General features: G+C 46.4%; 1 non-coding gene across 1 annotated transcript; it reads right to left on the reverse strand.

Annotated features, from left to right (window-relative positions):
• Window positions 1–1,235: 1,235 nt before the first annotated feature.
• LOC147106743 (small nucleolar RNA SNORA5) lies at window positions 1,236–1,363 on the reverse strand. Its single transcript, XR_015081275.1, has one exon. It is a non-coding gene; the product is annotated as a small nucleolar RNA SNORA5 (small nucleolar RNA).
• Window positions 1,364–12,272: the final 10,909 nt, after the last annotated feature.

The following is a 12,272-nucleotide window of genomic DNA, read 5'->3' on the forward strand; positions in this document are numbered from 1 at the left end:
TGGCTTTCTCTGCCTGTGGAAGGCCCTCAAGACCTATTATAGCAAGCCTCTGGCCAGCTTGGCACAGCTCCCTGACAGATGCAAGGGAGTCTTCCCCTCACATTCAGATCAGTGAGGATGAGGTGATGAGCGAGTGGGATGTGGTGCAGGTTAAGACACGGACATCAGAGCTTTGGAAGTGTTGAAGTTTATGGAGGGTGGGCGCCAGCAAGGAGAACATTGGAGGAATAGACAGCCAGTAATCTCCATTCAGAGAGGGTGAATAAGGGAAGTAACAAGAGTAATGGTATTTGTGACTTGGGCACTCCCAGAACCTGCCCATTCAATCATTCAATGGACACCTATCAAAAAGTCAAGCAAGGTTGCACAAGGATATTGTTCCTATACTGACATCTCATTTAAATGTTTTTTAATCCATTGCCATGCTGAACAGGATACAGGAAACTTTGGTTTATCCGGAGGTTATATGTCCGGAATACTCGATCTAACGGCAAAAATCAGGAGCCGTTTTCTATAAGTTTTTTTACTTCTCGTTGCTTTTTTTTTCCCAGTCAGGCACTGCAAGGTCTGTAGCTATAGCAACAGCTTCAGCTAGAGACACTTGCAGCTGCAGCCGACTGTTTTGAAGCTGTTGCTAAGCAACAGGGTTTGTTGATTCACACGGAGCTTTTCAGTTCCGTATGTTTCAACATTATGCTGGTATGTCCGGCACTTTTGATGGTACGGCACCAGCTCGGTCCCGTCAGTGCCGGATATCAGAAAGTTTCCTGTACTTGGAAGTTCATAGCACATGGTGGTCTCCTGACCATTTACATTTATCACTTTTCTTTTCTCCCCTTTTTGCTTTTCTTTATTTTTTTCCATTATCCTTCTCCTTGATGCTCAACTATTCCTCTTGACTTCCATTATCTCTATCTCTTTCCTCTTTCCTTTCTGTTTATCTCTTTCAATTTATTTTTCTCTTGTTTCTTTCTTTCCCTCACTCCCTTTCTTCATCTATGTGTCAGCCTTGTCTCAGTGATAGCACTCTCTCCTCTGTTTGAAGGTTGTGGGTTCAAATCCCACTCCAGATACTTGAACATATAATCCAGACTGACACTCCAGTGCAGTACTGAGTGCTTCATTGTTGGAGGTGCCATCTTTCGGATGAGATGTTGAAATGGGCCCTCTCTGAGTTCTCAGGTGGACGTAAAAGATTCCATGGCACTATTTGAAGAAGAGCAGGGGAGCTCTCCTGGTGTCTTGGCCAATATTTATCCCTTAACCTACATCACTTAAAAAGAGATTATTTGGTCAGTATCTCATTGCTGTTGTGGGACTTTGCTGTGCGCAAATTGGCTACTGCTTTTCCTACATTACAACAGTGGCTTCACTTCAAAAGTACTTAATTGGCTTTAAAGCATTTGAGACGTCCTGAACTCGTGAGATGTGCTTTATAAATCCAAGTTTTTTCGTCCTTTCTTTGCCTGCCTCACTCTCACACTTTTCCTCCTTTCTCTTGTCCCTTCATACTTTCAGCTCTTTCATTCGAACTCTTCACTTGTCCTGAAGATTGTGAGTATGTACAGTGTGCATACACCCACGTAGCCACTGCTCGGGAAGTGTGGGACTTTCTCAACCAACATGTTCAATATTTCATATGTCAGCACCAAAAACGCTAGCCCAGCATGTCATCCAATTATAATAGTCAGTGACCAGGAGAGGCCAGAGGAATTTGTTTGCAATACTACTGTATAGATTTATGTAACCACTTATGGCAACATGTGCCCTGAATTGTTTTCCTACATAACTGGGTTAGCCCAGTTTCCCCAGATTGCTATTATAATGGAAGGCCGACCCTGGGCTAAAACCAGAAACTGAGTTGACAGCCACGCTGTAACAGCGGACAATGTCCTGAGCATCATTTTGTGCCATTTAGATACTCTGTTGATAACAAAATTCAGCTTGTGTTCTGTTTTAACATTACAGATAATAAATGGCAACTAGATAACTGGTAAAATTTTGTATCAAATTTTCCTAAAATATCCTACAGAAACTTTGATCTCTTTTTAGATGCGATGGATTATTAGCGAACAAACTGAAAGCCCTGCTGGATTTATTCAGCAGGAGATGTTTGTTGTACACAGTAAAGATGATGTACTGCCTTTGTGACGTGTGCTTAGTGGCAGGTCTCCTTTGATCTGTGTCACCAGTGAAAATGCAAAGCCCTGTCAGTGTAGCAGATGGAACACACACATACACAACAAGTGACAAAAGGACAGCATTACACCAGCATGAACAGGGTCAGTCACTGGGGGGTGACAGGACTAACAGGTGTTATTAGGGCTCCTGAAGCCTCATCATGTAGGCCTCATGTAGGCAAGAATCAGGTGGTCAGTTGTAACAAAGCTTGTTTACTGGGTGGTCTTATTCTATTTTAGTACAAGTGACAGCAGGGCCTAGCTTTTCCTTTGAAGTTTGGGCAATAAGTGAACACATTGGATCATGTTTGTAAATATGAATTTGTTGTTCTTTTTGTTATTAGGTAAGCAAAATTGAAGTATAATATTTTTGTTCTCATGCCATATATGGTAGTTAGATACAAGTAAATGTAGATAATAAGGAACTTCCTCCCTCTCCATCCCCATGCTGTGCACCACAGACCAGAAAGGTCCTGTATTCCATCCCAGGTCTGTCCTGTTCGCTATGATGAATTTAATAGTGCTCAGAGGGTGGATTTGGAGGCGGGTCCGCTGCCAAAATAGCAAAGATTGACTGCGGGTAGGAAACCCGCTGTCAACCCGCCTCCGCACGAGTCTCCCAGGTGTCGGGTCTGTCAGTGGAGAACTGACCTGACACCAGCAGCGGAGGAGACAATTCAGCTCATTAAATGGCTTATTAAGTGCCAATTTAAGACTATTTTTGTTAAGTCTGTGTGTTCTAGTTGTATTTAAGATTAATTACTGACACAGACTACAAGAATAACGTTTCAACAGGTCTTTACTAGTTGGAGGTCAGGGCTATACTAACAGCAATATCACTACACAGTACTTATATACCGGTGGTCACCACCGGTATTACGTATACAGCAGCCAGAGAAAGTAGTACATCTCTTAAGGTGGAACAGGCTTAAGTTCTCTTAAGGTGGAACAGGTTACATACACCACAATCCTCCCTTTTTAGCTTAACAGTCATATCCCCATTTAACATAACATAATAACATATATACATATATAACTTCAGGTATAAACAGTTCAAAGGTTCAGTCTCTCAGGAGGCCTTCTGATTCGGGTTGGATAACGCCTTTCAGTGGTCTCTGATTCTTGTTGCTGAGGTGACTCCTCTAGTTGGTTTCCTATGTATTGGACGTCATCATCAGGTACATTCCCTGCCGAGGTAGATGCTTCAGGTTCATTAACGTCTTCCACAGTTGTCTCTGTCGCAACCATGGGTTTGACCCTTGCTCTCGATTCTACCAGTTGATCCGCATGATGCCTTATCACATTGTTACCAATATCTACTGTGTACATCAGAGGTCCTTGTCTGGCCCGAATTGTTCCAGACTGCCATTTTTCATTTCCATAGTCCCTTGCCAACACTGGTTGTCCTACGTCGACACTTCGAGTGGTCTTGTTATTAATATGCCGGAACTGTTTGTTTTCCACTTCCCTCCGCACATTTGGTTTTAACAAGTCCAACCTGGACCGCAACCTCCTGTTATAAAACATCATGGCAGGACTTTGGTTAGTCACTGCATGAGCGGCGTTTCGATATGCCATTAGGAAATTGTCCACCTTGTGTTGTAGTGGAATCTGATCATCGTTCATGGCCTTTATTGCCTTTTTGAATGTTTGGACAAATCTCTCGGCCAACCCGTTTGTCGCCGGATGATATGGGGAAGAGGTATAATGTTTCACCCCATTCTTCTTTAAGAATTTTTGGAATTCCTCCGACACGAACTGTGGTCCGTTGTCTGAACATATCTGTTCTGGCAATCCGTTCCTTGCGAATATTGTTCTTAACACCGCAATTGTCTTTTCTGAAGTAGTGGTATTCATCTTGATCACTTCTGGCCATTTGGAATGTGCGTCCACCGCAATTAGGAACATGGAGTCCATGAATGGACCAGCAAAGTCAATATGTACGCGTTGCCATGGGGCTGAAGGCCATTCCCATGGGTGTAGCGGTGCGATCGGAGGTGCATTTTGCACTTTTTGGCACCCAGCGCAGCTTTTCGTCAACTCCTCTATCTGTTGGTCAATACCCGGCCACCATACATAAGCCCTAGCAAGACTTTTCATCTTAACTCCCCCCAGATGACCTTCATGCAGTTCTTTTAGAACTCCTTCCCTTAACTTGGGAGGAATAATCACTCTTGTCCCGTACATCAAAGTACCATGGCAGACGGACAGCTGGTCTCGCCTTGCCGAGAATGCCGGTAACAGAGGATCACCATGTGTTGGCCATCCCTTCACTGTTACCTCGTAGACTCGGGACAGTGTCGGGTCGTTCCTGGTTTCTCTTTCAATACTTGCATTGGTGACTGGTAAACACTCGATGATGGTCGAATGAAATAACTCAACAGGGTCAACTTTCGTCGTCTCTTCTTCTTCAGGTAGTGGCAGGCGCGACAGCCCATCAGCATTGCCATGCTGCTTTGTACCTTTGAATTCTATTTGATATTGATGTGCCCCTAGGAAAAGGGACCATCTCTGGAGACGCTGTGCTGTCATCACCGAAACACCCTTCTTAGGGTTAAAAATGGATACCAACGGCTGATGGTCTGTCAGAAGTGTGAATTTTTGGCCCTGCAGGTAATGATTAAACTTCTTCACTCCCCATACAAGGCTGAGAGCCTCCCTATCGATCTGCGCATAGTTGCGCTCAGCGGAGGTCAATGATCTGGATGCAAACGCGACTGGCCTTTCCATGCCATTTGGCAACTTGTGTGAGAGTACTGCCCCAATACCATATGGAGAAGCATCACAAGCCAACCGAATAGGCAGTGTCGGGTTGAAGTGAGCCAACACTTCCTCTGAGGTGATCAATTCTTTGCTTTTGCGAAATGCCTTCTTACAGTTTTTGCTCCATTCCCATGGTACCCCCTTCTGTAAAAGAGCGTTCAGCGGGTGCAGTACCGTGGATAGATTCGGTAGAAACTTATGGGGCAAGAAATTCACGGCCAAAGGCGTGAGTGCGCTCGGGGTACTCACGCATCTGGCCGTTGGAAATGCCGGCGTTCAGCATGAACAGCGCATGCGGGGAACGCCGGCATTTCCAGACCTCGAGCGCGTGCGACTGCACAGGCAGCGCTTGCGCAGTGAACTTCGTAGATTTCATTCATGAAATCCGTGAGGGTAAGTCCTCAGAAGTTACACTTGAAAAAAGCAAGTGTAAAGTGGTTCATTGGCTGCGGAGGAAGAAACATTTTATCGTGGAGCTTCTGAAATGCAATATTTTTGTTTGGGAAAGGGAGGGAAGTTATTTTAAGAAATTTTAAGTAAGTTTTAAAGTTAAAATTTTTTTTTTTTGTTAAAGGGTTTTCAGAACGGTAGGTAGAAGGAGCAATTGTGGCTGTGTGAATGGAATGTGAGAATGAGTTATGTATGTATGTCCACATATATTCCTTTACGTATATGTATGTATGTTTTATATTCCTTTACTAATGTGTATGAATGTATGTTTTTAATTATGATTTTCCAATAAGTTACTTTCTCTGAAAGTCATAATTAAATAATACATTCATACACATAAGTAAAGGAATATATACATAACACGCAAAGGAATATATACAGACATACATACTTTCAGAAGCTCCACGATAAGAAATATCTTCCTCCGCAGCCTCTGGAGCAACTGTACCCATGCTTTTTTCATGTGTAAGTTGTAATGACTTGACCTCACTGAAAGCATTAATGAAAGCGGCGAATTATACTGCGCACGCGCTGCCTGTGCAGTCGCACGCGTTCTGCCTCTGAACCCCTTCGTTCAGAGGACAGGAAATGCTGGTTTTCCCCACATGCACTGTGCATGCTGAAAACCGGCATTTCATCCAGCCAGATGCGTAAGTACCCCGACCGTACTCGCGCATTTGGAAGGGAATTACTGGGCCAACATTTTACATGTCAATAAAATGAAAAATTTAACAATTGCACGACTTGCCCCCTCGCATCTGCGACTGAGGGTCCAAGGAGGTGCATTGCGCAAGAGGTCATCATCGTACGTATCCTCACACTGTTCCCTTTGGGGAACTGTATGAAGTGGTGGAAGGATTTATGGCCGTGATTAACGCTCATTCCGTGACCGTAACCATCTTTGAACCAGCCATTAGGGTGGTTAGTCCTATGGCGGGAGGGTTTGACGGGCTCCCACAACCCATCTGAGGGGGGGGGGGGGGCCACCAACACCCACGGACGCAAGTATCCCGCTGGATGTCCACCCAGAATTTAAAGTTGGAACTCCGACTCCACTTGCCGGGACTGTCTGGAGTGGGGTTCAAAACCCTACTCCTTCTGGCCCAGCGGCGGGGATGCTTACTGCTACGCAAAAGGCCCACTCCGCACAAAAGGTGACACCCATACGTTTCCTGCGCCTTTTCCCTCCCCGTGACTGGAGCCCTATGCTGCCATTTCACGTTGCTAATCGGATTGGGCCTTTGTCATAGCGGTAGGATCCCCGCCGCTGGGCCAGATCAGGGTAGGGTTTCGAACCCCGCTCCAGACAGTCCCGGCAAGTGGAGTCGGAGCTCCGGCTCTAAATTCTGGGTTGACATCCAGTGGGATATTTGCGTCCGTGGGTGTGGGTGGCCCCCCCTCCTTGTATAGCTTGTGGGAGCCCGTAAAACCCTCCCGCCATAGGACTAACCGCCCTAATGGCTGGTTCAAAGATGGTTACGGTCACGGAATGAGCGTTAATCATGGCCATAAATCCTTCCACCACTTCATACAGTTCCCCAAAGGGAACAGTGTGAAGACACGTATGACGACGACATTGCTAAATAAATAAATGGAATTAAAAAAATTCTTTTAGGGCTTTTAAAAGTCTTTAAATTGCTTTAATTCTCTTTAAAACTACTTCAGATTACTCAAAATAATGTAAACATTTTAAAAAGTTTATAAAAGTTACCAAAATCTTCAAAAAACTTCCAAAAACCTATTTAAACTGCTGCCTTGCATGTAAAAATGGTTAGCAGCTTGACAGAAACATTGGGGGCGTGTCCAGTGAAACTGAGACCTCAAGGGGCGTGTCTCACTTGCACTGCACGCTACAGGCTTCGCGCTGGCTGCACTCCTGGGCGGCGTGACGTCATACGCTGTCCGGGATTCTTCTTCTGGAAACACCAATTCCAGGCGTCCCTGGAGCTGATCGGCAGTAGCGCGGGGTAAGTGTAAATACGGGGCTTGCACGCGCTGCAAGCCCCGTTCTGGAATTTCTGGGCCATGGTAATAGTTAATCAATCCTAGAAACGACCTCAACTGGGAGACATTATCTGGAGCGGGAGCCTTTACAACTGCCTCTATCTTGTCAGGAGACTTATGAAGCCCCTCCCGGTCAATGACATGACCACAGTACGAGATCCGCTTCTGAAAGAACTCACATTTCTGCCGATTAACTCGAAGTCCATACTCTTTCAGTCTGTTGAGCACCAGTTCCAAGTTTGCGAGGTGTTCTTCATCACCATCACCTGTAATCAGAATATCGTCCAGGTAACATTGTGTGCCTGGAATTCCCTGTAATACCTGCTCCATGGCCCTCTGCCAAATTGCTGGAGCCGATGCCACTCCAAAAACCAGCCTATTATACCGGTACAAACCTCTATGCGTGTTGATCGTGAGGTACTGGCGTGACTCTTCTTCAACCTCCATCTGCAAGTACGCCTGCGCCAGGTCTATCTTGGTGAAGTGTTTCCCGCCAGACAATGAAGCAAAAATATCCTCAATCCGCGGAAGCGGATACTGCACCGTGTGAAGCACCGGATTAACGGTGATCTTGAAGTCTCCACAGATGCGAACCTTCCCTGGTTCTCCTGGCTTGTTGCTCGAAGGACGTTTCATAACGGGAACAATGGGCGTAGCCCACTCACTCCAATCTACCTTAGACAGTACACATGAACGTTCTAGCACTTCCAGTTCCGCTTCTACAGCAGGTCGTATTGCATAGGGTACCGGTCTGGCTTTGAAAAATTTTGGGTGTGCATGTTCATCAATCTTGATGTTTGCCGTAATTCCTCTCAGTGTTCCCAGTCCCTGCTGGAACACCTCTTTAGCATCATCCAATATTCTGGACAATTGTTTAAGTTTGACATCTGTTTCCCCGGAATCTACCATTAGTGCCTTTAAGGAGTGCCAGTCCATATTCATTTTCCTAATCCACTCCCATCCCAGTAGTGGTGGACCTCCTTCAGGTAGCACATATAAGTCCATTACTTGGCTTTCTTTGCCCTTGCGGACCACTTTTACCTCTATCTTTCCGATGGGGTACACTCTTTGCCCCATGTATGTTTTCAATATAATCTCCGTATCCCGTAGGGGAATATGTTGGAATAACCTTTTGTAATCTTTCTTATTCATGACCGTCAATGCCGATCCAGTGTCCAATTCCATCTTTACTTGGACTCCTGCTATCTGAAGAGTGACCCAAATTGTCTGGAGATCTGCATCCTTACCAACGTTGTGTACTCTTAAGCTACCCAGTTCATTACTGCTGGCGTCTGAATCTGACTTCTGTTCGTTCGAACTGTTCTTTGTCACCTTGTGTACCTTTATGTATTTTCCTTGCGGTGACTTTTTGTTGCTGGTCTTCTTTCCTGACCGGCATACTTTAGCTATGTGGCCAAGCCTGCCACACGTCCTGCATTCTTGGTTTTTAAACCAACACTGGTTCTGATCGTGCGTTGTCTTTCCACAACGATAACATTTTACAGTACTCAAAACCAATTGATTTGTACTGAGTTCCGGTGACCGTAGCTGCATTACTGCCGTGCCTCTTGCTGCGGCTTCGTGTGATGCTGCCATAGTGACCGCTTTCTCAAGCGTCAGCTCATTCTCCTCGAGCAGTCGCTTTTGTGTATCTTCTTTTAATAATCCACACACAAATTTATCTCTTAGCGCATCTGTTAGTCCCGTTCCAAACTGACAGTACTTTGCTAGCTTACGCAATTCCATTAAATATTCAGCATTGCTTTCATCTTTCAGCTGTAAAATTTAAATCGTTCCGCTAGCATCAGCGGCGTGGGGTTTAGATGATTTCTCAGGACAGTAACAATCCCCTCGAACGTCTTCTTCGCCGGTTCATCTGGTGATAAAAGGTGTTTCAATTGCCCGTATGTCTTCGCACCCATTAAGTTTAATAAAGTTAGTGCTTTCTCATCATCTGGGATTTTATTTGCTTTACAATAATTTTGTATGCGTTCTACATACGTGGCCCAATCTTCGATGTCGCTATCAAAGGTTTTAATGTTCCCATGTTTAGGCATCGTTGCAATTTTTTTTAGTGATTTCCCTTTTTCCAAGATGGCGGCTTCCCGCTCTTGTCTTCGTCCTCCGCCTACAAAATGGCGGTTTCCCGCGCTTGGCGGTCTTTCCCGTGCTCGCCTTCTTCACCCGGTGGCTGCAATGGCATTTGGCGTGCCGCTGCTGCTCCCCTTTCCCAGCGGTTAGTAACTCCCCCGACGCTGTCTCCGCTTCACCGCGGCTCCCTCGGGCATTCGCGTTTACCCGATGTCGCGCCTCGCAGCCCTTCTTGCAGCCCGGTTATTAGCACCGGCTGCGTTCGCCTTCACCGCGGCTCTCGCGCCTTCAGTCGCCCCAGACGCTGCGCCTTTTTGGCCCGAATGTGGCCCGGCCCTTATCACCAGCCGCGATCGATGTCCCCGCGCTGCGCCTTTTGGCCCGAATGCGGCCCGGCCCTTATGTCCGGTCGCGATCGATCTCACCGCCCTTATTCCTCTGTCTTCCCTCCCTGTCTGTACAGCCAACGCGGCCGACTTTCTGCTCGCGTCGCTGACCGGCTTACCCACCACCGAGGTAGAAGGAAGATAGCTGACTGCCGCTGATGGAGGCTTCGAGTTCAGGATATCTTCTGCACTCCGGGTTCTCGATGCCTGCCGCGCGACGTGCCTTCCAGCAGGGTGATGAGGGTGGATGCCTCTCTTCGACACCCGTTCTGTGGACGAAGCCGCCGTGGATATAAACTGCCGCAGGGTCAGAATCGGACTCGTCGCCACTGTTAAGTCTGTGTGTTCTAGTTGTATTTAAGATTAATTACTGACACAGACTACAAGAATAACGTTTCAACAGGCCTTTACTAGTTGGAGGTCAGGGCTATACTGACAGCAATATCACTACACAGTAGTTATATACCGGTGGTCACCACCGGTATTACGTATGCAGCAGCCAGAGAAAGTAGTACGTCTCTTAAGGTGGAACAGGCTTAAGTTCTCTTAAGGTGGAACAGGTTACATACACCACAATTTTGAGGCTTCCTTCTAATTTTACGTTCTCCCCCATGGGTTACCCGTTGTTTGGGGAACACGCCAGCTCAACCTGGCATGTTTTGAGTCTGCTCTGATGTATCTGTAAGCTGACAGCTGCAGAAGTGGTGTAAAGGATGCCATGTTGCAGATGGTGAGTTTCAGAGTGCAGAAAAATGTTGGTTACTGCATTTTCTATATATATAGAGATTTCTTTAGCTTACAAGTTTTTAGATCCAACTGTATGTTCAGTGCCACCTCATTGGAACAACCTCTCTCACCATTAACAGATCGCTTCTGTCATTGCACCTGCAGCTGCCATATATTGCAGCAACATCAGTGCCATTGAAAAAATCAGATCTTGGACCTCTGAATCCTTCGATGATCAGCCCCAACAACAACATCACCAGGCACACCAACATCACCAACAACATCACCAACATTCTCCACCATCAACTGATGCTGCACAGGACACAGGGCACCAGCCCCTGACAACATTGCTGGCCAGGAGGCCAGCAATGGCATCACCATGGCCAGATTTTCTTCACTTGACACTGTAAACCCTGGCTGCCACATGATGCGCCAGGTTGACACCATCCCACACCAGCACCGTGAAGCATCCCTTTAATGTCCAAGCCATTCCATGCACACTCATCACTATAGCTGGGGGGTGGTGGATGGGGGTAAAAGGTATGTCTCAACAGTCACTGGAACTCAGTAAGACACTTCTCAAGGTGTGCTCAGATCTGTCCAATAAGGGGCAGTGTTGGAAAAATAGATTTCACTGTACGACAACACATTACTAGAAACTTTACATGGACATTGGCTAAACCTCTCAAGTGCCTACCCTTGTGTGTTGTTAGTTGGTATGCTTGCAGTAGGATGAGGGTGAGTGTGAGGGGTGGCTAGTGAGATGGGGATGTGATAATCTGGATAGAGAGGGTTGGGTGGAGTTGCAAGGCAAGTTGGTGTGAGTAAGGTTGTGCAGGAGAAGGGTATGGAAAGCAGAGTGATGAGGATGTGTTGAGTGGCACAGCAGGGTGAGTTTGTGTGGCTTTGCAGTAACATTTCGTGATCCACTGAGATCATTGAAAGGTTGGCGCTACTGCAGCCAGGGACCCCTGACGACATCCCTGCTTTTTCCCTCCTGCGCAATGAGCAACCAGGCTGCGTTAGTGTCCTGGGGAGGTCTCTTCCGCCCTTGGAAGGGAAGAGAACCTCCTTGCGTGCTGTGACTCTCTCCATAAACATATGGAGGGAGTCATTGGAGAACCTGGGTGCAAGTGTTCACCTTTGTGCAGTGCTTGTCAGTGTTTGCAGCACCTCAATAAGAACATAAGAACATAAGAAATAGGAGCAGGAGTAGGCCATACGGCCCCTCGGGCCTGCTCCGCCATTCAATAGGATCATGGCTGATCTGAATCTAGACTCACGTCCACTTCCCTGCCCTCTCCCCGTAACCCCTAATTCCCTTATCTGCTAGGAAAATGTCTATCTCCATTTTAAATTTATTTAATGTTGCAGCTTCCACAGCTCTCTGGGGTAGCAAATTCCATAGATTTACTACCCTCTGAGTGAAGAAGTTTCTCCTCATCTCAGTTTTGAAAGGGCAGCCCCTTATTCTAAGATTATGCCCCCTAGTTCTAGTCTCACCCATCAGTGGAAACATCCTCACCGCATCCACCCGATCAAGCCCCCTCACAATCTTATATGTTTCAATAAGATCGCCTCTCATTCTTCTGAACTCCAATGAGTAGAGTCCCAACCTACTCAACCTTTCCTCATACGTCAACCCCCTCATCTCTGGAATCAACCGAGTGAA

Source organism: Somniosus microcephalus, chromosome 15 (genome assembly GCF_052327205.1).
Source record: "Somniosus microcephalus isolate GS21.2 chromosome 15, FLI_Smic_1.0, whole genome shotgun sequence".
Classification (NCBI taxonomy): domain Eukaryota; kingdom Metazoa; phylum Chordata; class Chondrichthyes; order Squaliformes; family Somniosidae; genus Somniosus; species Somniosus microcephalus.